The 25283-nt window shown below is 42.5% G+C and overlaps 1 pseudogene; it reads right to left on the bottom strand.

Annotated features, from left to right (window-relative positions):
- Positions 1-5261: 5261 nt before the first annotated feature.
- On the bottom strand, positions 5262-7516 carry LOC102810577 (annotated as a pseudogene).
- Between the last annotated feature and the right edge of the window lie 17767 nt (positions 7517-25283).

The raw sequence follows: 25283 nt of genomic DNA, 5'->3' as shown, positions 1-25283 counted from the left end.
GACAGTGAATAAGGAAGATTGTAGAAGAAGTGATGCTTTTGAGTTATGGTGTTGGAAGAGAATGTTGAAAGTGTCATAGGCTGCCGAAAGAACAAACAGATCTGTGGTGGAAGAAGTGCAGCCAGAGTGCTCCTGGGGAGCCAGGTTGGCCAGACTTGGGCTCTCATACTTTGGACATATTGTCAAGAGGGACCAGTTGCTGGAGAAGGATATCATATTTGGTAAGGTGGAGGGTCAGAGAAAAAGAGGAAAACCCCCAGGAAGATGGATTCGCAAAGTGGCAGCATCAATGGTCTCAACCATGGCAACAATTGTGAGGTTGACCCAGGACCGGGCAGTGTTTCTTTCTGTTGTGCGTAGGGTCGCTTTGAGTCAGTACTGACTCAATGGCACCTAACAACAACAACATCATCTCACACCAGCATTAATAAGAGAGTTCAATAAAACAGAAAACCATGAATGCTGACAAGGATGTGAAGAGATTGGAACCCTCATACACTGCTGGTGGAAATGTACAACAATGCAACCACTGTGGAAAACATTATTGCTCTTCCTTTAAAAGTGGGAAATAACCTAGCTTTCCCTTTAGTTGGTATATATCCTAGAGAAGTAAGAGCCATAACACAAACAGATATATACACACCTATGATGGCACACAACAACATGTTCATCATAGCTATTCATGATATCAAAAAGATAGAAAAAATGAAATGGCCATCAATTGGAAAATGGATACAGAAACTGATAAATACACACAATGGAATACTACACACATAAATGAATAATGTTGAATCTGCAAAATACCTCAGAACATGAATTAAACTGCAGGGCATTGTGTTGAGTAAAATTAGTCAATCACAAAAGGACTAAATACAAAATATTATATGCAACAACAACTTTTAAAAGTCAAGAAAAGGTTTTCAGACTAAAAGAAATATTCTTGGATGGTTATCAGGAATGGGAGGGGAAGGAAGGATAAACTAGTGGCTAGAGAATAGACTCATGTTAACGTGAGTGAAAAGGAAGACAACAGTCAGTAAGAAGGACATCAAGAGAAAACCAGGGAGGCAGGGCAAGACACTGGGGAGAGCAAGAGTTAAAGGCAACAGAGGGAAGTACTGTTATACATACAATCCTGCAATAATGGTGATCTATGAGTAGTTGCATGAATAGACACACAGGCTGAATGGATGTGGAAAGGAGAGTGGGCGTAACCCACAAACATAAATAGGTTTAACAGAAGATATTTGTACATGGGTATTTACTTTTACCGAGGGTTGATCTATTAACATGGTTGAGTACATGAAAACTGCTTAGATGTTACAAAACACCTTGAGGAAATTATTTGCTGGGTCTGGGGCTCAGGACTATGGTCTCAGGGGATCCCAAAGTCAGTTAGAATAGCATCTTCCACAAAGACAATGCTGTACATCCTACTTTGGTGAGAAGTGACTGGGGTATGAAAAGCTCATGAATGTCAATCAAAGGGACAACTATCAGTCTCCTCTGCCCAGAGAATAGTAAAGAAAATTAAAAACACATGGACACAATTAGTCTAATGGACTAATGGACAATGCCATCATCAGTATCCATGACCCTGAGACTAAAAGTCTTAGTTGGGCCTTGGCTACCACTACCAATTTCTCTGAAAGAACTCACATTAGAAGTTTCCAGATAAAGTGGAAGGAAACTGTAGGACAAAACTCTACATCAGAAAAATGACCAGGCTGGTGGAAGGTCTAGACTACAGCCCTTAGTCACCCCCCTGGCTCAATTTTCAACCAAACACTAGATTATAAGAGGAACAATAATAGTAGGGAGGTATGCACACCTGAGAATAATCAAATATTTGAAATTTAAAAGGCAGCATTTACCCAACGAAAAGGCTCAGAAGGATTAGGAAAGAAGAAGGAATGGAAATAGGAAACAAGAAACAGGGAGGCAGGGGGATAAGCAACGTCACAGTATCGAGACTGCAATCAATGAGCTGAAATAATATGTGTATGAATTGTTGGATGGAAAACTGATGTACTCTGTCAACCTTCACCCAATTCATAATTAAAAACAAAAGAAAACATCAAAGGAAAGGAAAGCCTTACACACAGAAAAAAAATCATACTTTGAAGTTTACTGGGGGGTTGGGGGAAGAAAGGAACTTAAATCATTGACTAGAGGGTAGGCACATATTTACTTAAGGGAAAGGTACAATAAAGCAGAAGTCAGCACAAAATGACCAAGGCAAAGCAAATCACTGAAAGGAGTACATGAGTTAAAGACAACTCGGGTAAATAATCCCCAATCCTGCAGTAACGGTAATAACAGTCTACGAGTGGATAAGTAGATAGGCATTCAAGGTGAACTTGGTTGGAAGGCTAATAGGACTATACCCACAAATATACACCTACAGGTTTGACAGAGGCTATTTCTACATATGAGATACAAACATATCCATGAATATAGCATAGCGTACAGGGGGCAAGGAGTCCTGGTATGGCGCTGTGGGCTAATGCATCAGACTGCAAAGTCATTTGAACTGCAAGGCTAGTGGTTCAAGCCTACCAGCTGCTCCTTGGAAACCCTATACAGGGTTGCTATGGGTCAGAATTGACTCGATGGCACTTAACAACAACAACAGGGGACAAATTTATTAAAACTTCTTAACAATAACCAAATACCTTGAGGGAATGAGTGGCTGAGCCTGGGAGTTCAGGCTCATAGCCTCAGGGTACACCATGGTGTCTTAGCATAACGTAGTCCACAAAAGCAATGCTCCACATCCTTCTTTGGTAAGTAGTGATTGGAATCTTAAAGACTTGTGCGGAGGTGGCAAGATGGCGGTCTAGGCAGAAACGCTATGCAGACCCTCTATGACAAGGATAGCGTCCTGGTGTGGTGCTGTAGGACAAGCACTGGACCACCAAGTTGTTTGAACTGCAAGGTTGACGGTTCGAACTCACCAGAAGCTCCTCAGAAACCCTATACATGGTCCCTGTGAGTTGGACCCAATTCAATGGCACTTAGCAACAACAACAACAACAAAGATAAGAACAAACAAATTAAATAGATGCAGATGATAGTCCTGGAACCCTGAGCTTCAGATGACAGGCAAGAAAAGTGGATTGAATGCTTTCTAAAAGAGGAAGCTGGACAGATGTAACAAAAGGAGACAAACCTGGTGATGTGCGCCCGCCCGACTCAACGTGGCAAGGACAGCTAAAACGTCTGTGTGCAAACTCAGAGACAAGACAGCATATCACAGAAACATACCAGTGCCTCGTGGAGGTAAAGATGTGATTTTTTTTTCTTTCTTGTACCTCACAGTCCCCTGGTTTCCTGTGGCATGTCCAACCCCAACCCACATACACCCCAGCGAAGCTCACACTCTCACAGTGGTTGGAGCTGCACAGAGCTGAGCAGGGTCGTTGTGGGGAGTTATCTGTACTAGCCCTGGCACTTGGGCTCAGGTGAGTCCTGGGACTAGGAGATGCATGTAACAGACCCATGGGGTGGGAGGATGTAGGTGATCTGTGCCCGGCAGGCCAGATGAGGCTCAGCCATCTTGAGTTTTCGCAGACAGGTTTGAATATGGAGGGAAGTTGGTGGCACAGAGACATTCCACTTACTGGCAAAGAGAAAGGGGTATAATTTTTTACTGGTGACCAGAGGCACAACCAGCCCCCACCCACATACACTTCCAGCAAAATTCCTGCTTTCCAGACAGTTGGAGTCACATCAAAGTGAGTGGGGAGCTAGCAGTACCAAATACGATTTGTTGAATGTAAAACTGATGATCTTGTCTATAAACCTTCACTCAATTCACAATAAAAAGGTTTTTTTTAAATCATAGTAAATGTTGACTATGAGATTATTTTGAACAATGTAACTTAAAATTATTTTTTAATTTATTTAACTATAACTTAAAATTATATATTAATTTATTTTTTAAATAAAATTTAGATTAAAATTCCAAATGTGCACTAATTTTTTTCTAGCACTACACAAGTCCAATTTAGTATGGAAAAAAAAATGCCCATTTACAAAAGCTATGTAACAATTCTGAACTTGCATATTCATCTAGCAATGTCACAACATAGCAAGTAAACATTTCTATAAATGAACAAGCCCACAATTGTTAGCAGATTATCAAAATAGAGAAAACAAAACACAGTTGGAAACTTGGCACCAAGCAAAAATAATAATAATAGTAATTCCCATACTGGACATTATAAAAGCTTACACATGCAAACAATTTATATTCAAAGAAAACAAACCATATTTACAATGACAAGTAAAATCCATCATCTGGTCCTGTCCGCCCATCTGCCCATCCCATCTTGGTGACTTTCTCCCAGGATGTCTCCCTCTCTCCACCAATAGTGTAGAACTCTTCTGGGCCAGAGGATGAATCTCCCAGAGTCAGAAACTTCTGAACTGGGAAAAGGTTGACAGAGCAGATCATCAGCTTTACACTCAGCAATTCAGACACGTTGTGTTTCAGCTCACTGATTGCAATCCCCACAATATTCTGTCTCTGTGCTTCCTCATCTTTTGACATCCAGAACCAAGATCTAACATTCCCATATCATATCTCCTCCTCACCCTTTTTCTTGTCATTTTTAACAATTGCAGTAAGTGTAAGGAGCCCAGGTGGCACAGTGGGTTAAGCATTGGACTGTTAACTGCAAAGTTGGAGGTTCAAACCCACCAGCCACTCTAAGGAAGAATGATGAGGCTGTCTGCTCCCATAAAAATTTGGGGAGCAGTTCTACCTATCCTAGAGTGTTGCTGTAAATCAGAATAGACCCCAATGGTGATGGGCTTCTTTTGTTTTATTTTGGTTGCAGTATATCCACAAAACACTGATACAAGGAATTCCGTTGGTGTATATTCCCTGCTCAAAATTCTGTTTAAGACTTTTCCGATGTTATTATAGTCTTTATCAAGAGTAAGAATTTCTGAACCATCTTCTATATTGGCCAGGCCAACACTTTGAAGAACTCCTCAGGGAGTCTAGAGACAGTGAACAGACCCAGTGAACAGACCCACAGGAGAATCTAAGTTTCCCATGAGCTTCATGACAATTTCTAAAGAGTTTCTTCCATACTTAGGTTGAAGTCAAAACTGCTGAAGTCTCCAGACTATCACTCTTCTGCCATCATGCAGAGCGCCCCTTAACTCTCAAGTGTTGTAGCAACAGTAGGTGCAAATCTTTGTTCTTCTGCCAATTCAGAAATCAGAAAGGCATACTCAGAAGCAGTAGCTTAGTTAGGCCAATGAGTTTGTCCAAGTTGCTGAAGTGCTGTAAAGTCTTGGGCTCTTGGCCTTTGGTTTTTAACTCTTTGATCTGCTTATAATTAAACATATAGCAACTCTGGAGATCATAGCAATATTCTTGTCTCCATCCATAAACGTTTGTTTTCCCATGATGTTCGATTTTAGTGTTTCTATAGGCACATCAAGTCCAGATCTTAACTCAAGATATGCTTCCATCATCATTGCTTATCACTGCTTCTTGTGGCCAGTCATCTCAGCAACATTCTCAAGGCCACCAATTTCATTGATAAATTCATCCAGGGTATTAGAAGGGAAGTCTCAAGGTAATTTTTCTAGTTTATCCAACAGGTCTTTATTTAGCTGCTGGTTCCTTTCCACAGCATTGTGACTTATTATAAGACTACTGTTACTGATGCTATTGTAGTTGGCTAGTACAATTAGGAGCAAGTAAAATAACCTTGCATTGGACTCCTGTATGGTGCTACAGGATCAGCACAGGACTGCAAACCCCAAGATCGGCAGTTCAAACCCACAAGCTGTTCCCTGGACACCCTATACAGGGTTGCTATGAGTTGGAACTGACTCAACAGCACTTAACAGCAACAACAACAGGACTCCTGGCGTGGCACTGTAGGATCAGCATTGAACTGTGAACCATAAATAAGGTTGGCAGTTGAAATCCACCAGCTGCTCCTCAGAAACCCTATAGTGGTCACTGTGAGTCGGAATCCACTTGACAGCACTTAACAACAGCAGGCAAAAACCTAGGTTGTTTTGATCCAAGACCTGATATTAATATGGCAATTTAAATAGAATCTGGATTTATGCTTTTCTTCTTCTTCCTCCTCTTCCTCCTCCTCCTCCTCCTTCTCCTCTTCTTCCTCCTCTTCCTCCTCTTCCTCCTCTTCCTCCTCCTCCTCCTCCTCCTCCTCTTCTTCTTCCTCTTTGCTCTTCTGTGGTCTTTCCTGATTAACCAGGGATCATGTTCATCATCTCAGTAGATTCATCTCTAAACTTTGGAAGTCATTGGGTTGAAGTCATTGTCATCTCTAGAATCCATGTTTCTAGAGCTCTCAGAGTCATTCACTATTCTCATCATCAGAGGTATCAAGTTCACTGCCACATCTTCATCCTCCTCTGTTGGCTTTTCACCTTTCTGCTTCTTTATTTTCAAGGGCTAGTTCTTGGTGAACTGTTGTTACTTGGAACTGTCCCATCTGTTCCTAGCAAATTCTAAAGTATTTTCCTGTCTGGAACAGGGATGCTTTTTTCAATGAGTGACTGCACTCCTTTGACAGTTGAAACACAATCAACCAGTCCTTCCCTGCCTTCTTCCAAGGTTTAGATTCTAAAGCCCTCGCTTCAGCTGTAGACTTCAGGCTAATTATGATACATTTTTCATTTTTCATTGCTTCTCGAGCTAGTTGCACAACCCTTGTAACTTCGGGTGCTATGTATAACTATTTGAAAGATCTCTGGTGTGTAGACCAGAACTGCACATCAGAGATCTTTCAAATAGTTTGTACTAGTTTTCAAATAGTTACCTAGTCCTGGTGGCACTGTGAGTGATGCATTGGACTGCTAACCACAAGATGAGTGGTTCAGACCCATCAGCCACTCCTTGGGAGAATGATGAGGCTTTCTGCTTCCATGAAGATTTATAGTCTCAGAAATCCTACACAGGGTCCCAATGAGTTGGAATTAACTAATTGGCAGTAGGGTTTTAGTCCAGTGAAGCTCAGCTGTCAAGCAATGTGCATCCCTCTAATCTTCATATCCATAGCAACTATTTCCATGGCACCAACACTGCTGTGTCCAACTGTTTGCATAAAATCACTGAATTCTCTAGATGGAGTTCCTTCAACCCATATTCTAAAATGGTCCATATAGACCACGTTGCATGACTCAGAAGTGCCAGTAGCTCTGGCTTTGGCAATCTGTTCTGAAGTTCTAAATTGGCTAAGAGTGCCTTAGTTGGCCTTGAAGAACCAAGAGAGCGTAGGTTTTTTGCTTTATGACCGTCATCAAACACTATCATGTCATCAAAGTCATTACCACAATGACTAGTTGTTTTAGCCTAACTTTGTATTTACAATACTGAATTTCCCCAATAAGAGAAGAATAGGTAACAAAAACCAGATCCTTTTCACACTCCCATTATCTGGAGGAAATTTCTCCATGTTTAAACCTAGTGGGATAAAACCTGTTTTGCTCCAATATCCCTCAAATCTCTGAGAATCATACTTTATAATTAGTTAAAATACTCAAAGCAGCACTCTTAAATTATTCTCATAGACGATTCCCACAATCCGCTTCGGTTTGGATAGTAAATTTTCACACAAAATGATAAAATAACAGAATATGGCATCTTTGATCTCATAATTGGCATTTTTGCCAAAGTATTTAAAAGCTTCATAAATTTCCTCTGATGTGTCTCTAGAGTCATTAGTCTTCTCAGGTCTTCTCAATGGCTAACTAGCCTCACTCCTCCACATGCATCTGTGACTTTGAATATAATTCACACAGCTGGCCTCTTTACTTTAGAGTTTGCGTAACTCCCCCATCTTATTTAAGATTTACAATTGTCTATGTTCACACGATAATACAAATGACTTTAAGAATCCAGAAGGGAGGTTGTTTTAGTGTGAACTCATGGAGTCCTGGTGTGATGCTGTGGGTTAATGCACTGGACTGCAAAGTTGGTTTGAACCTCAGGGTCAGTGGTTCAAATTCACCTGCTGCTCCTCAGAAAATCCTACACATGGTCGCTGTAAGTTGGAACTGACTCCACAGCACTTAACAACAACAATGTTAACAATACTCATGTAAATATTTAATTTGATTCTCCATATAACCTCTTAATTATGAGATATGCATAATAAATATTAATTTCTTAATTTATCAAGTTCAGTCACTGATCATCCCCCTATGAAAGATGAGAAATTACTGCCTCTAAACTATCTGCCAGGAGTGTGGTGGCTCTGTAGGATAAGCACTGGACTGTGAACCAAAAGGTGGCAGATTCGAGCCCACCAATCACTCCGTGAAAGAGAGTTGAGACTTTCTTCTCCCACAAAGGTTTACAGCCTCAGAAACCCTACAAAGGATCACAATGAGTTGGCACCGACCTGATGGCACTTAACAACAACAACAACCTATCTTCATATCCTCTCCTAATACCTTCTGGTTTTTGCTATATAATCTGTCTAATTCTTTTAAGATGTCCTTATACTTTTGCGTTTACTTAAATTTTGATTTCTTAATCCAGAAACATTAAATAATATCTACTGACTCTGCCCCTGAAAACCACTATCCTAAACTATCAGCAGAGCTTGTGCAAAACACAAGGAGGCAAATATAAGAAGTCAAATGTAGGAGCCAACTACCGAAAAGCCAGATGCTGTGCAGAGGTGGGACCACTTTGTTTTAGGAATGGTGATCCTGGGCTCTGTCCGTTGAAATTAAACTAGATTCACTCTGGGTCTCCAGATTTAGTCTAGGAGTTCTGGCGGCACAACGGTTAAGTTCAAGCCCATCTTGTGTCTCCTCAGGAGAAAGATCTGGCCTAGAAAACCCTATAAGGAGGTTCTATTCACACGGAGTCCTGGTGTGGTGCTGTGGTGTGCCAGACTGCAAAGCCATTTGAACTACAAGATCGGTGGTTCAAGCTCACCAGCTGCTCCTTGGAAACTCTATGCAGGGTCGCTATGGGTCGGAATCGACTCAACGACATTTAACAACAACAACATTCACATGAAGTGTGGTGGCTCTGTAGAATAAGCACTGGACTGTGAACCACAAGACTGGTGACTTGAACCCACCAGCTGTTCCGCGAGAGAAAGATGAGACGTTCTGCTCCCACAAAGATTTACAGCCTAGGAAACCCTCTACAGAGTCGCTATGAGTCAGAACCGACTCGACAGCACTTAACAACAATTCTGACACATGGGGTCATTGAGTTGAAACAATCCAACAGCACCTAATGAAAACAACAACTGATCTGTTTTCATATCTGTGGGGAAACTGAGGTAGCTTACTCTGCCAAAAACACATGTAGCTTCACAGAAAAGCATCTTTGATTTTAGTGTTATTAATTTTATGTGTCCGCTTGTCTAGGCTGTGATTCCAGTTCCTTGGCAAAACACTAGTCTAGTTGCTATTCCATAATGTAATCTAATGTAAACTTTAGTGTAATTAATTGCCTTTCATAATGCAATCTACTGTATATGAACAGTCAATTGATTGAAAAGGAGGTTTCCTGAGGGTTTGTTCTGCCTATATAAGTTGTTATTGTTATTAAGTTCCATAGAGTTGGCTCCAGTCCATAGAGACCCTGTTTCCAAGGAGCAGCTGGTGAGCTTGAACTGCCAACCTTGCAGTTCAAATGGCTTTGCAGTCTGGCACATTAACCCATAGTGCCACATCAGGACTCTAGACAAATATTGTATGATCCCTTTCTTTCTAATAAGAAGACAAGGATAGATAAGTATTGGAGAGACCAGTGTTTATTGATGGTTTCCAGGAAGAGGGATCTTTACAGAGACTAGTTATTTTTGGTGGTGGGAAAAGTGGCCCCAATTATGGATGTAGTGAGCACAACACAAACAACTTAAGAATAAGTGTCTTGGCACATATGAATGAGTATAGGCAAATGGGAATATGAGTAGGTGCAGATGCATGCATAGATAAAAACAAAAATATCTGGAGCTAAATACAAGCATGTGGGTGCTGAACACACAAAGAAAGATATTCCTCAGAGGTAACCAAACAACTTCCATAACTGGTTTTCTGGGTCTGAAGGCTTATGACCATAGTCCCATGGACTTATGACCATAGTCCCATGGGATAACTGCATCTTAGTGACAGGAATGGTGTCTGGGGTCGCAAAAGTTTGCAAGCATCCATCTAAAATACAATTACAGTTCTGAACTTGCCAGAAGCAAAACAGTAAGAAGGTAGCCTCAGAAGCCCCTGAAATGATCACCCCCAAGACCTCCTAAACCTAGAACCAAACCTCTCCCCTAAAATCACCTTTTAGAAAAATAGCATGTGGTACTCAAAATAAAGGATGTTACCTGTAAGATCAGTAGCCGTCTGAAAAACCATCAGTACAAAACCAGAAGATGAACAGTTTCTTAAAATCAGAGATGAGAAGATAAGGGGACAGGATGGCTAGAGTACTGGGAAGGGGACACAAATAGGACACAGTCAAAGAAGATGTTGATACACTGTATTAACTAATGTTACTGATCAATCTGTACGGAAATAATCAAATGGAAACCTAGCTTGCTGTATAAACATTCACCAAAAACTCAACAAAACACCGTTTTATTAAGAAGAATGTAAGTAGATATTTTTGGCTGAACTCTACTCTGAACTCACCCGTCACCTGACCTCAGGACCTTGAAGTGCCAGGTTACAAGAATCTCCAGTCTGTCACCTGACCTATAGAGTTTGGACTTGCCAGTCCCCCTCAGTAATGTGAGTGAAGTCCTCGAAGCAAATCTCTCTCTCTCTCTCTGTATATTTAAATATTGATTTGTTCAGTTAGTTTATGAGCGAAATAGTAGCTAACATTGGTGATGAATTTTAAGCCAATATATTGATTATGTTAATTGCATTAAACCTCTAGGGAAAACTCATTATCATTGAGCCAACTCTGATTCATGGAAAACCCTGTAGGACGGAGTTGAAATCCATAGGGTTCCTGAAGTTGTAATCATTACAGAGCAGACGCCATAGTTTTTTCCCCGCAGAGTAGCTGATAGGTCGAACCCTCTATCTCTATTAGCAGATGAGCTCTTAACCACTGTACCACCAGGTCTCTGCTAAAGCCATTCCCAAACCCTCTGATGCATCCAAATAATTGGAGGAGTTTGATTTCTGGGTCCCACGTCTGCCCTCTTGGAACGGGGCTGAGGAATTCATCTTTTGAGGAACCCCAGTTTCCTGATTAAAATTATTATGTAGTCACTGCAGCTAAAAGCCTCAGAAGGGTTTTTAGAGGCAACTTCTCTAAGGGTGGTCAGTTATTCTAACTAAACAAAAAGCACAGAAAAGTGGTGGAAGGGAGAAGAAAAAGAAGGAACCGACACCTCGTGTGTGCCTCTCGCTCACTAAGTGCTGTGCCAAGCATTCTACATAGCCCTGGTGGGAAGGTTTCAGTGGTACTTTCCGACTAAGACTAGGAAGAAAGACCTGGCAATCTCCTTTCAAAAATTAGCCAGTGGAAACCTTATAGATCACAACAGAACATTGTCTGATATTGTTCTGAAAGATGAGCCCCAGAGGTTAGAAGGCAATCAAAATACACATCAATGGGTCTGGGCATACCAGCAATAGTGGAACTGGCATAGGGCTAGGCAATATTTCACTCTTGTTACTGTTTCTTTAAGACCACCAGGAATTGGAGCCAATTTGGTGGTGCTGTAGGAAAAACACTGGCCTGCTTGTTTACTATAAGAATGGGTGTTCAAACCCACCAGCCATTCCTCATAAACCTTGTCCAGAGTCACTATGAGTTGGAAGCAACTCAACGGCACAAACACGCAAGACAGCAGATTTCAAATTGTTTAATAGAGTTAAAAGATAGACAGAGGTATTCTGGATATTTTTCTTCAATAACAAAGCACTTTTCGGTCAACAAAGTACATATGTGATTCTTTTTTTTTTTTTCCCTATCAACCCAAATAAATTCTTTCTGTTTTTTTTTTTTAATGACAAAACCAAAATAACTTTTTGCCAACTTCTAATTTAATTTAGAATCACTATATATTCAAAGGAGATCTAGTGTGGCTCTGTAGGATAAGCACTGGGCTTCTAACCACAAGGTTGGCAGTTCAAGCCCATCAACTGCTCCTTGGAAACTCTGTACAGAGTCCCTATGAGTTGGAACCGACTCGATGGCACTTAGCAACAACAAGTGAAAAGGTTCAGAATACTGTGAGAACTATAAAAACATGACAGCGAGACACAAATTAGCACATGTTGTTGGAAAAATGACCCTGATAGATTAGTTCAACACTAGGTTGCCACAAACCTTCAGTTTGTAAAAAAACCGCATCATTTGCTAAGTACAATAAAGTAATGTGTTGTAAAACAAGGTATGCCTCTAGTACCATCATCTGGTGGGGAGGGGGTTTTTAGGAAATCATTGTTACTGTTGTTAAGTACTTTCGAGTCACTTCAGACTCATAGTGACCCTGTATAGGGTTTCTGAGGAGCAGCTGGTGAGCTTGAACCAGTGACCTTGTGATTCAAATCGACCTTGTAGTCCAGCACATTAACCTACAGTGCCACACCTTTTATTATGGTGCTGGTGTGGTGCTGTAGGTTGGCAGTTCAAACCCACCAACCACTCCTAGGAAATCCTATACAAGTTCACTGTGAGTCAGAACCAACTTGACGTCCCTTAACAATAACAAGAGCATTTCTGGGGACAGAGATGGAGAGGAGGGAAAAAAGAAAGGGAAAGGAGGAAGAAGAGAAGGAATCAGAGGACTAGGTTAGGAGAAAAGTATTCTTTTTTGGGGGGGCTGGGGGGTAACTGATCTCTTTTAATATTATTGCAACCAATCCAAATAATCTTTATAAACAGCCATTTTGTTTCAGATGAATCAGGGTATGTATTTTTGTTTTTGTTTTTTTTTATTAAAAAGTTTTTATTGTGAATTGAGTGAAAGTTTACAGGGCAGACCATCAGTTTTACATTCAACAAATCATACACCTTGTTTCATTACAATGATTATAATCTTCTCCATGTACCATCAGATAACAGTATTTCTCTCTATTCATTTTAGCTTTTTTTTTTTTTTTAAGCACGCAGGCATATATAATAATTTAAAGGAGAAAAGTATTCTTGATTTCACTTGGAAACTGGGGAAGGAGCTTGCCTATTCTAAATCAGCAAAAGGAGTGTAACGATAAATAAATTGTAGAGAGAACCTTTTGTAATCATTGCCAGGGGTGTCTGTCGGATGAACTTTGCATAAACACAACCTCTCCACACAGATTATCATCCCCCCAAGTGTCGTCTGATCCCTAACAAGGAAAGAAGGTGGTTAGCAGTCCAGTGCTTATCCTACAGAGCCACACTTTATTCTTTGGCGTTACAGGTTCCTGTATTCTTGACATGACCCAAATAGGGTATCAAAAGGAAATCAGATTCAATCCTTTCTAAATAGTAGGACTCCATTTTTTCAAATGGGTTGCCAAATTAGTCCTTATGGGATGGTGCAGATCTGCATATTTTTCCTAACATTGGGGCTCTGTTTTTTTCTGCCCTCACTGCTTCCACTGCTAACTTCAAAGTGACAGGAATGTTTAAAGACATGCACAGAAGACATTCCTTTGTCTCTATCAAAAGCAGACCCCACAAAGCAGGGAGCAGCACTCCCCACAGAGCCTGTGGGTGCTGGCATTGTACTGTCACCCCCACAGCCACGCTGGTGGACAGGGGCACCTGCCAAAGCATGTTCCCTGCAGATGCTTAGACCTTGCTTTAATGTTGTGGATTTCTGGTGTGGCGCTGTGGGTTAATGTGTGGGACTGCAAAGTCAGTTTGAACTGCAAGGTCGGCGGTTCAAGCTCACCAGCCACTTCTCGGAAACCCTATACAGGGTTGCTTTAAGTCGGAACCGACTCAATGGCACTTAACAACAACAATCATCAGAGAGTGCAGGAGAAGATGAGTCTGTACTCCCACGAAGATTTAAAGCCTCGGAAACCCCATACAGGGTTGCTATGTGTCGGAACTGACTCTATGGCACTTAACAACAACAACAATCATCAGAGGGAGCAAGACCTGAAAGGGTTTTTATCAGAGGATGCAAAGGACCTTCTACAGGTAGCTGAGAAAGCAATGAGATAGACCCATTGCTACAGACGACTGTTGTTAGTGCTGAGGAAGGATGGAGTTTTGTTTTATTTTGTCCTGGCATTAGCGATTTTGAGATGACAAATGGGACAAGGTCATTCATTGTATGATTAATTTGTGTTTCATTTGCACCCTCTGAGAACCAAAGCAGCTAAGCCTTTTGGGCTCCTTTATTTCAGAAAGAAATTGTGTCATAGGACAAAGAGCATTTGCCTTTTGTCTCCCTGAAACATGCCATCTTTGAGAGAGTGCCTAACGTGGGGTTTCCTACATACAGAGCAGGAGATAAGGATGCTGTGCACACCGTTCATTTGGAGGGTGATCTCTGGAGGAATAGCAGCAGGGTGAGGAAGGAAAAGAAGCCAGTACAGGGAACAGAGAGGTTATCAGGTGGACAACTGGGGTGCAAATCTGTTTGTAGGACTTCGGAAGACAGTGTAGACAACGCCTCCAATCAAGAACAAAAGATTTAAGGTATTTACTCACCAAATCCTGTCCACCATTGATTGTGCACTGCTTCTGAAAGAAAGTAACTGTCCAATACTTCTGACCCACGCTGTGAGCAAACAAAGAGGGCCGCAATAGCCAGAGAAGTCCTTCAAACAAAGAGCCCATGTACACTTGCAGTTGGTCAGTGAACTTGAGAATGATGGTGGCTGAGGAGAGATGAGTGGGATGCCACTGTATCTGTCATGGGAGTTCTGCTAATGAAAGAGAGACAGGTGAGTACCTTTGAGGACTAGGAGAGGCGGGGGGGGAAGAAAATTACAATCTATGAAAAGGTCTTGGAGAAGTAGAAGACTTCACAAGTTGAGTGGCCAGAACCTAAGTGTATGAACTCTTTGGGACCCTGGGAGCTGACAGAACTGAGGATGGAAAAGGAAGTAGCTGTGAAGTGCACCTAAGAAGGCGAGGTCCCAGCACCAGGAACAATTCCCAGGCCCCAGGTGTAGAAGAAGTCCTGGTGTGGTACTGTAGGATAAGCACTGGGCGGCTAACCATAAATTTGGTGTTTCTAACCTACCAGCTGCTCCTTGAACCCTATAGAGGGTTGCTATGAGTCAGAACTGACTCAATGACACTTAACAACTTAACAACAACAGGTAGGGAAAACAAAGAGAGAGTGGCCATGCTTCAAGGATAACACCTGCTCAGTCATTAGGCTTGGGAGGAAACCAGAGATGGGGGAACCCCCTCAGATGTTTTGATTTGGGTCAGATTCCTGAGGCCTTCTCATAACCATGGAAGCAGGCAGGGCAGGGTGCTCCATTAACATAGCAACTTAATTTGGTTTCATCCAGACCAGCAAAGTGGTAGTCCAGAATCAGATGTAATGTGCTTTAAAGATGTAGGAGACAGTGGTACTTCAATGGTAGAACGCCCATCAAAGAGTTCTATTTTTGCCTCTGAAACAGCTCCACAGTGGAGCCCACAAGAGCAGGCAGTAGACCAGGAAAATTTTAGTGTTCTTGGAGCAATTGCTGCCTGTCTGTCTTCCCAGATGGGTCACAGTTGTTGGTCCTTCTGTCTCTTGATATCAATGTCTGGTAACCACCTTTGTTACTGACTCAGATCTTCTTTGGTTCTCCAGTCACCCACCTACACATAGCACTGTCTAACCAAAACCAAGTTCTGTGTTGGATTACTCCACTGGTTGCTAAGGAAGCTCATACTTGACCAAAGCAAGTTTGACTAGTCCAAAGAACACCATTCATTTGCTCTGAGTTATCTCAAATTTGGGTTGTGAGCTTGCCTCAAGCTGAGTTCTCTAGAGAATCAAGATCAGAGAAACTTGTTTTTGTTGTTGTTAAGTGCCTGCATAGGGTTTCCAAGGAGCCACTGGTGGGTTTGAACTGCCAACCTTGTGGTTTGCAATCCAGTGCTTATCCTACAGCGCCACACCAGGAGCCCATGATAGACATGTATATGTAGAGAGATTTATCCCAAGGAAATGACACACAGTTGTAGAGGTGGGCAAGTCCCAAGTCTAGGACTACATTCATGTAGCTTCAGGGGCTGTTGAATAGGCTGTTGATTGGCAGGTCAGACAGCAGACTGCTGACCCACAGGCTTCTGAGACCAATGAATCCCAAGATTAACAGGTAATTTGGCAGGTCATTGGCTCAAGCTCCAAGATCAGAAGTCAGACGAGAATGAGCTAGATGCAGGATCCAAAGCAAGAAAAACAACCACACAGCTTCACCATATCCTTGCTGAGATCTGATCTAACGTAATTATCTCCATGATAAGCAAGCAACCAATCATTTGAAAGGGAATTTCCTTGGGGCTGCATTCCCCTTCAACTGATTGGTTGTTCATCATGGAGATGATTACACTATATCAGATCTCATCAAGGATACAGCTATATCATATCAAATTACAAAGTTCCATAGTTGCCAAACCCATTATATCTGCCAAACCACCAAGACTCGTGGCCCTGCCTTAAGCAGCACAGAGCTCCAGAGGGGAGAGGGTAAAAGCCTGTCTATTCCTCCACACCAGTATCTCTTGCCTTGATTTGTCCTTTCAATTTCCACAGCCATAGATGGGATCGCTTTTCCTCTAAACTAATGCACAAATCCCCTAACTAGTCTCTTGACCCTCATCCTCCAGTCTGCTCTGGATTTTGCTGCAGAGTTCTTAAGGCAGTACTTGAAGTAATCCATTTCTTTTGTAAAACTTTCTAGTGGGTTTCCATGACCTATTCACCAATTCCAAGCTGGTTTCAAGACCATCTAGAATGGAAACTCTTCCCCAGTTTCACAGAGTCCACATAACAAATCATCTAATCTTGTTGGTGTAAAACATCACTCTTTACATTATGCCTATGGATTCCAATTCTGTGTGGTACTGTGGGTTAATGCACTGGCCTGGAAAGTTGGTTCGAACCACAAGGTCAGTGGTTCAAGCTCACCAGCTGCTCCTTGGAAACCCTAGGCAGGGTTGCTATGAGTTGGAACCAATTTAACAGTACTTAACATCAACAACAACAATTTCTGCTCCGTGATATCTGGGTTTCAACTGGAAAGACCTGGAAAGCTGAGACTGGAATCATCTGAAGGCCTAGGATCTGGGCTGAGAGAAAGACAAGGATGCATGGGTGTTCTCATTCACAAGGCAGAAACTACAACTCCTTTTATGCCCTGCCCTGGGAAGTCATCCAACATCATCACTCCACTACCTCCTTGGGGTTGTACACAAGACACAGATTTAAAGGTTTAAAGGGAAGGGAACTCAACTCAACCTCTTGCAGGAGAAAGGCATGTGGCATGGGAGATATGGTTGTGATCCGTTTTGGAAAATACTATCTACCAAAGCACATGAGAGCCAAACTAAACCACTGGCAACAACCAGCCATGCCCCAACCCCAAGTTCATTATCCCCACTTGTCAAAACCAGGCCCATCTTTTAAGATCCATTGCAAATGTTGCCTTCTCCATGAAACCAATTACCTGAGCTCTTCTCCCTCTGTCCACTCACAGTGATGTTGCTGTTTTTCTCAGCACCTATCCTCCTCTACCTATCTTGTACCCTAGGTGTATGGGCCTGCCCTCCTGGGCTTCTCCTGGTCATGGGGGGTCATTCCCTTGGAAATTGGCCTTATCAATGGTAGAGTCAAATCCCATAAGTTTCCCAAGATAGCACCATAAGGAGTCAATGTAATTGGAACAACATGTGCTAAGGATGTGTTCTGTCTGTGAAAAGTGTTGCTGGAAAGTTTAGCCTTTGGATGCAGCTCCAGGCCTGGCCCAGCCACAGCTGGCATGCTCCAGAGAGTAAGTGGACAAGCTGGACATCATCACTTATGCTATCCAGGCCTATATTTCCCCACATGCTCCTGAAAGATGAGCCTGGCCTTCTAGGCCAGACAGACATAGCCTGTGGGAGCTACACGAAGTGGACTGGCACGCAGAGTTCTTGGCTGTATAAATTCTATACTGAGGTCACAGGGAGTTCTGGCTCAGTCTGAGATATCTTTTCCATCTGGATAAGGGTTTTGTGTGGCAACTTTGGCTCCTTCACTTTCTTATAAAGCAGAGGCCGAATCTGTCTGTCCTTCCAATTGGCTGAGTTATGGATTGAATTGTGCCCTCTAAAAATATGGTGCTGTAGGATTCGTACTAGACGGCTAACCACAAGGTTGGTGGTTCAAACCCACCAGCTGCTCCTTGGAAATCCTATACAGCAGGGGTGAGGGACATCTGGCCCTCAGGCTTTGAAATCATTTGGTCTGGTCCTGCCAATGCAGGACCTTGTTGTTACTAAGTGCCTTCAAGTTGGTTCCAAACTATAGTGACCCTGTATAGGGTTTCCGAGGAGCAGCTGGTGAGCTTGAACCACCAACCTTGCAGTTCAAATGGCTTCGCAGTCTGGCTCATTAACCCACAGTGCCACACCAGGACTCCCCATCAATATTAGGGATGAGTTCGTTAAGTTTTTGATAATACAGCAGGCTAATTTTTAAGTTGATACTTTTTTATGGCTGTGAATGATGTTATAAATTTTGGTAGAAAAAAGTTCCCCACCCTTGCTATACAGGATCGCTATGAGTCAGAACTGACTTGAAGGCATTTTAACAACAACAACAACAATTAGGTCATACTTGAGTAGGTGGTGATGTTGGTGGTTGTGTGTCACCAAGTCGATTCCAATTCATACTGACCCTGTATAGGGTCCCCAAGTCTGCAAAGCTTTACAAGAGCAGTAAGCCTCATCTTTGTCTTGCAGAGACTAGTAGTTAGCCTCCCAGCTCAGAAACCCGTACCCTCAGAAACCAGGGTCCCTTTACTTTAATAGGGTAGACTTTCTCTCTGAAGTCATCAAAATAGCAGAATGGATACAGAGTCACACACACACAGGAGTGGAAGACAGATTATAGATACATGTACCTGGTTGTCAGCACTTACTGGTGGTGGTGATGGGTATGTGCTGTGGAGTCAGTTCCAACTCATAGGGACCCTGTATAGAGTTTCTGAGGCTGTAAATCTTTGTGGTGATAATGGCTATGTGCCATGTTGTTGATTCCAACTCATAGTGACCCTGCTTACCATTTCTGAGGCTGTAAATCATCTTTCTCCTGCAGAACGGCTGGTAGATTTGAACGGCTAACCTTGCAGGTAACAGCCCAGCTCATAATACACTGCACTACCAGTGTTCCTCAGCAGTTACTAGAATCTTAAATAAATAAGAAAGGACCCCCCTAGAACCATGTCTGGAATTCAGATCGCTAGTCTCCTACACTGTAAAAAAAGTAACTTTTGGTTCTTTAAAGTCACCCACTCTGGTATCTGTGTGACAATGGCCCTAGATGACCGAAGCAGCCTACTTTGGTCAACTACATTGTATTGTAACACAGTTACACCATTCATTACTTCATGTCTATGGCTGCTGTCACACTACAGCAGCACAAAATCCTAAATATTTACTCCATGCCCCTTTACAAAAATATGTTGGCCAGCACCTGCTCTAGGCACATGTCGATGACCCATTTCCTAGTCCTGAGACAGACAGCTAAGAAGGAAAAGTTCCCTTCAGCATATGCCACCTCCCACTCCATTCAGCCTGAGACAAAGCCTGGCAATTCTAACGAGATAGACAAGGTTCCAAGGAGTCCTAGTAGCATAGTGGGTGATGAGTTGGGCTGCTAACCAAAAGGTCAGCAGTTCAAATCTACCAGCAGCTCCATAGGAAGAAGATGAGGCTTTCTGCTCCCATAAAGATTTGCAGCATTGAAACCCTATACCGGATCTTTATGAGACTTGATGGTGTCCTGGTGTGGTGCTGCAGGATCAGCACTGAGCTACTAATCACAAGGTCAGCATTTCAAAGCCACCAGTTGCTCCTTGGAAACCCTATGCAGGGTCGCTATGAGTTGGAACCTACTCGATGGCAGTTAACAACAACAACAACAACATGAGAGTCAAAGTCACATCACCACCAACTGAGAATGCTCCAGGAAGAGTCCAACCACTATAATGAATCAAAGGTATATCACGATCTCCTCTCTATATAGAAAAGAGCTGGGATTGAAATTGTATGAAAAGAAAACTCAGAGAAACAGAAAAGGTAGAAGAGTGGCAGGGAGAAAAAACATCAACAAGCTCAGGAATGGACTCATTAGCCCAGCAAAAGTCACCCCCAAACTCACGGTCCTACACCTCTCCTCCACTTGGCTGGAGCAAGGTCACGGACTGGCTGCAAAATCTGGATCCCTCCGCATGAGATTCAGGTCTGCCATATGAGGTCTTTGTTCTCTTATCATAGCAGGCGCTGTTCTCCTAGGACCCCTTGGATGAGAACAAGCAGACTCATTCTTCCCCACTGCCATCAAATCTCTCTCCCAGGTGGCTCTTTACAAGAAAAACTTCTACACTTGTGCATTTTCAGGAGAGCAGCGTAGACCTTTTCTAGCTCAGGTGACCAATACACAGCTTTTCCCTTAAGGAAGGGATCTTGCAGAACCCTAATCTTTTAGACTTTCAAAACGATGAGTCAAAGATTGAAACTGTCACATGCCTCAAGCAATTTACTAAAATCTTCTGAGTCTCAGTTTTCTTTTCTGAAAAATGGGATGATAATAACAATTTCCTATTGTTAAATTATGTACAGTCTTCATTACTTGTGGATCCCATAGTTGCATATTAATCATTCAATAACAATGTATAACAGTACCCTTTGAAGGTCATCGCTCCTCCATTCCCAGGGCTTGGGCTATACCCTCCAACGCCAGGGCTGATACATGTACTTTCCATTTTTCTGATGCTGTTAGAAGTGGAGACTTAACCTGTGAACTTGAACCCAAACCTGAACTCAATAAGAAGAGGAGGGGCTGGCAACCATCTCACTATCATATTGTTGTTACATTCCCAAGTTGGTTCTGACTCACACCAACCCAGTACAGGCTGTCCATCTTTGAGGGAGCAGAAAGTCTCATCTTTCTCCCATGAAGTGGCTGGTGGGCTTGAACTGCTGACCTTGTGGTTTTAAGTCCAGTGCTTATCCTCTAGAGCCACTGCACTCCTCTCACTATCATATTGTTGTTGTTAAGTGCCATCAAGCCATTTCCGACCCATAGTGACCCTATACAGGGTTTCTGAGGAACAGCTGATAGGTTTGAACTGCCAGCCTTGTGGTTAGCAGTCCAGTACTTATTCTCCAGTGCCACACTAGCACTCCCACTACTATGTGTTGTTGTTGCTGTTGTTAAGTGCCGTAGAGTCAGTTCTGACTCATAGCAACCTTGTATAGGGTTTCCAAGGAGCACCTGGTGGGTTTGAACTGCTGACCTTGTGGTTTGCAGTCCAGTGCTGATCCTACAGCACCACACCATGAGTTGGGAAGAAACCAAAAACTGACCACTTGAACTTTTAGATCAAGTCTTACCTGAAGCTAATCCTATCCCATGAATGCTTCATTATGCAAGTAAGTACATTCCCTTCTTGGTTGTTGTTCTTTTGTTGGAGCCTGGTCAGGCTATAGTTCCTGTAACTTACTAGTGGAAAGTCCAGATGGATTCAAGTGCCCAGGTACCAAGAGCCTGACATTTAAAACCACCTGCCAACTCAACGTCACCTTCACAGCCATTCTCTGTCTCCAGGTGTCATTTGGCTCTCATTAGGTTTAGAGGTTCAGTCTTCTTTTTTTGTGTACACCCAAAGGCACTTAGCACAGTATGCTACACATAACACATAAAACTGTGGTAACTTTGGTTTTGGTTTGGTTTGGTTTTGAACTGATGCAGCATCCTGTACAACTGATGTGGCCGACCTTTTATTCCAAATGTCAAAAACCTTTCAATGACTTGCCTATATAAATGCTCAATTATCCATAAAGGCCCCAAACTGGAAACAACCTAATGTTCATCAACAGATGAATGGATAAACGAGTGTGGTATATCCATACATTGGAATACTATTCAGCAATGAAAGGAAACACACATTTTATTATGAGAATGAACCACAAAACTTGTAAGCCTTGTTCAATGTGAAAGAAGTCAGATACAAGAGCTGAGCCCATCAAACCCACTGGGTTTCTTCATTAACAAGTCTCCAGGTTGGCATCATAGACATTCTTTAAGACCAATCTCAAATTCCATATTCAGTGATAAGGTACTCCTGGTCCTTCTTGTTCAGTCTCCCACCATGTTGTGCTCATAGCTGTTGGAGAATTGTCCTCATTCTGCTTTGTCCTTGTAGCAACAGGTGAGCCAGCCTGGTTCCATCATGAGACCAAAGCTCCACGAGAATGAAATGCTGGGTTATTTATTCATCTCTGATGCCTCCGCATGGCCCCACACAGTCTCAGTACACAGTGTGAGCTCAACAAGAGTGGCTCAAACCAACAGTATTGATGGGACAGCAGCTCTTTCCTTCTTGGTAAAGCCAGGCAGTGTTTCGGTCTAAGCTCTTTCAGCCTCTGCTCATTTATTCATTCACAGAGAAATGAGAAACATTCCGGCGTATTATTTCCTCCACCTCTCAACTGTTCGGTCGGAGACAGTTTTCACCTTCACCCTTCCTGTTTTAGATCCTTGTCCTCCTCATCAAAGCTCAACCCTCTCTTCCCTGTCTTATCAAATATACAGCATCTTTGTTGACACTTCAATCCTCCTCCTTTACTACTCAGCTCGGCTTCCAAGCATGTTCAAGTCAACCTCACACACATGCACAGAAATGCACACACACGCAAGCACAAACCTGTGCACGCTCAACATGCAACCATTCAGTACGGGGAGAAGGAGCCAGGGAAGGTGGCTGAGAAGAGGGATACAAAGAGGTTGGGGAGCATTGTCGTAATCACCACTCCATATTGGCTTGACCAGGTGTCTGTTTTCAACTTCCTTTCATCCTTCTTCTATGGGCCAGTTAGGTCCCTGGGTGGCGCAGTTTGCTTTTGACTCCTAACCTAAGTTATTAGCAACAATAGACCCTCAGCCACACCTACCTAATACCAAACTCACTACAACTCCTCACTACAGTAAGAACGTACAGGATGAATTGACAGAGTCACAGCAACAATGAGCAAGTGCAAACATATCACTCATTGTGAGGATGGTTCAGGACTAGGAAGTTGTCGGGGATGACATAAAACGAATTACTGGGAAACTGAGGCCTTGTGACCTGGATGAAAATCCAAACCCAGGGCCCTCTTCGGTATGGCGAGCCATGAACTCTGAGGGCCCAGGAAGTGACCTCCTGGGGTCCTGGGTTCATTGGTGTTTGTGAACTCACTGGGTGGCTACCTCTGTGTAAGTCCTAATATTGTTCATTCTATGCTTCTAACTCCAGTAATTGTAGCTTCTGAGAAAATGGTTTTTATAATGCCTCTCTTAATGTCTCCACTGTGTTGGCAGTGCGTAGGGTTCTGGGAACGAATCTTTCTGAGGTACAAGCAATAGCCCCCTGGGAAGAGTGTCAGAACTGCTCCTTATTTGATTATTCAGTTACGTTTAATATTAACTTAGAACATGAGCTCTTGATTATCTATATACATTAATAAAACCGAATTTCCCCCTAGAACTGAGGCAGTAAAACTTCCTCAGAGGACGAACAAGGACAGGTTTACTGGGATTAAGCAGGGAGGTTCTGGAGAGGAACTGCCCAGGGTATTCACTTGAGGTGGAGTGGTAGATTCTGGGAAAAGGACAATGGTGGCAACTCCCTCAGACTGCCCTGGGTTTAATCAGTTTGATCCAGATGCTCTTCTTCCCCCTGAAGGTATATGGAAATGTGATGATAGTGAACATTGTAGCATTTGGATATGGTATCCGAATAGAGGATAAGGAATGTGAAGGTGAGACCTTGCCTTCTTGGAAAGGTTGTGACCCCTCTCTCACCTTCCCTGGAACTGTAGCAAGAAAGAATTACTAGTTTAACAAATAAAGCTAAATGTTTGAAATCCTGTTCAAATGCATATATTTTTTACTTGCAAAGTAGAGAAAGACAGCTTAAATCCCTTCAGAAATTATAAACCAACCTTTATATGAGCTTACAAGTCTTTCACCTTTACCCACTAGTGATTAAGTGTTAAAAGTATGTTGGACGTCCTTTAGGCCTAAAAATTAATCTATAATAGCTTGTTTGAACCTTTTCCTATAGAAATAAGAATGTTAGATTGCTAAGAAAATTGTGTTGTACCTAAAAAATATCTTAAAGTTTGGTCCTGTGAATCGTGTGTCCTGTCCTTGAATATCTCCTTGAAAAAAATTAATAAAAGACTGGGGTAGAGATAGTTCTGCATGCATTCTTGGCAGCAGGACTATCTGCCTGTCAGCTTGTATCCACTCTGGTCTCCGAGCATTTCTTTCTCTCTTACCTCTCCAGACATCCCACCTAGAGTTAGTTTTGAGTGCAATGTCTGCCACCGAGCAGTCTGTCTGGCAGCTTGCATCAAACCTGTGTGTCTGTCTTCTTTGTGTCTGTTTTCTCTGTCTTCTTTGTGTCTGTTTTCTCTCTCTCTCTCTCTATCATCGCCAGACACCCCACCTTCGTGTCTCACCCCTTTGTCAAGGTCGGACCCTGACAGGAAGTGTTTCATTCTGTTGTCCATAACGTACTTAGGAGGCAGAACCCACTGGATGGTACCTAACAACAACACTTATGGTTAAAACTCATAGTTCTAAAGGGGAGTGTGGAATTTGTGTTCATCATAGTAACAAATGTAATAGAAGTTGCAGTATTCTGGTTTTGAAGTACTTGTTTGTGCTGATAAAACCCCAGCTCTGGAATGGAATGTCAGAGGTCAAGTGGAGGAAGCAGAGGAGTTGGAAACTGAACCTCAGAGTAGTCCATCGGCTTCAGAAATGACTAAATAGAGAGATGCCCCATTCCAAAATCACATAGCTTTCTCTCTGCCCTCTGCAACTTTTAGCCACCAATGAACTAATTACTGGTTGTTTCAGATCTAATGGAAAAACATTTTGAAACACAGTCACATTCTGGAAACAGAGCCCATCCTGAAAATCCAACTCTCAGACACATTCCAGAAATATCCTGTGGTTCAATCTCGCCTCTCTCTGAGTTGCTGAATTTGATTATAAGGGGTTTTAACTCTCTTAGAGAACCCTGTTGTGGCACTATCAGATAAGCACTTCACTGCTAACGTCAAGGTGAGTGGCTCAAACCCACCAGCTACT

Source organism: Chrysochloris asiatica, unplaced genomic scaffold (assembly GCF_000296735.1).
Source record: "Chrysochloris asiatica unplaced genomic scaffold, ChrAsi1.0 scaffold00344, whole genome shotgun sequence".
Taxonomy (NCBI): Eukaryota; Metazoa; Chordata; class Mammalia; order Afrosoricida; family Chrysochloridae; genus Chrysochloris; species Chrysochloris asiatica.
Note: the sequence above shows the minus strand (reverse complement) of the source record. Positions and strands in the feature narration are given on the sequence as shown.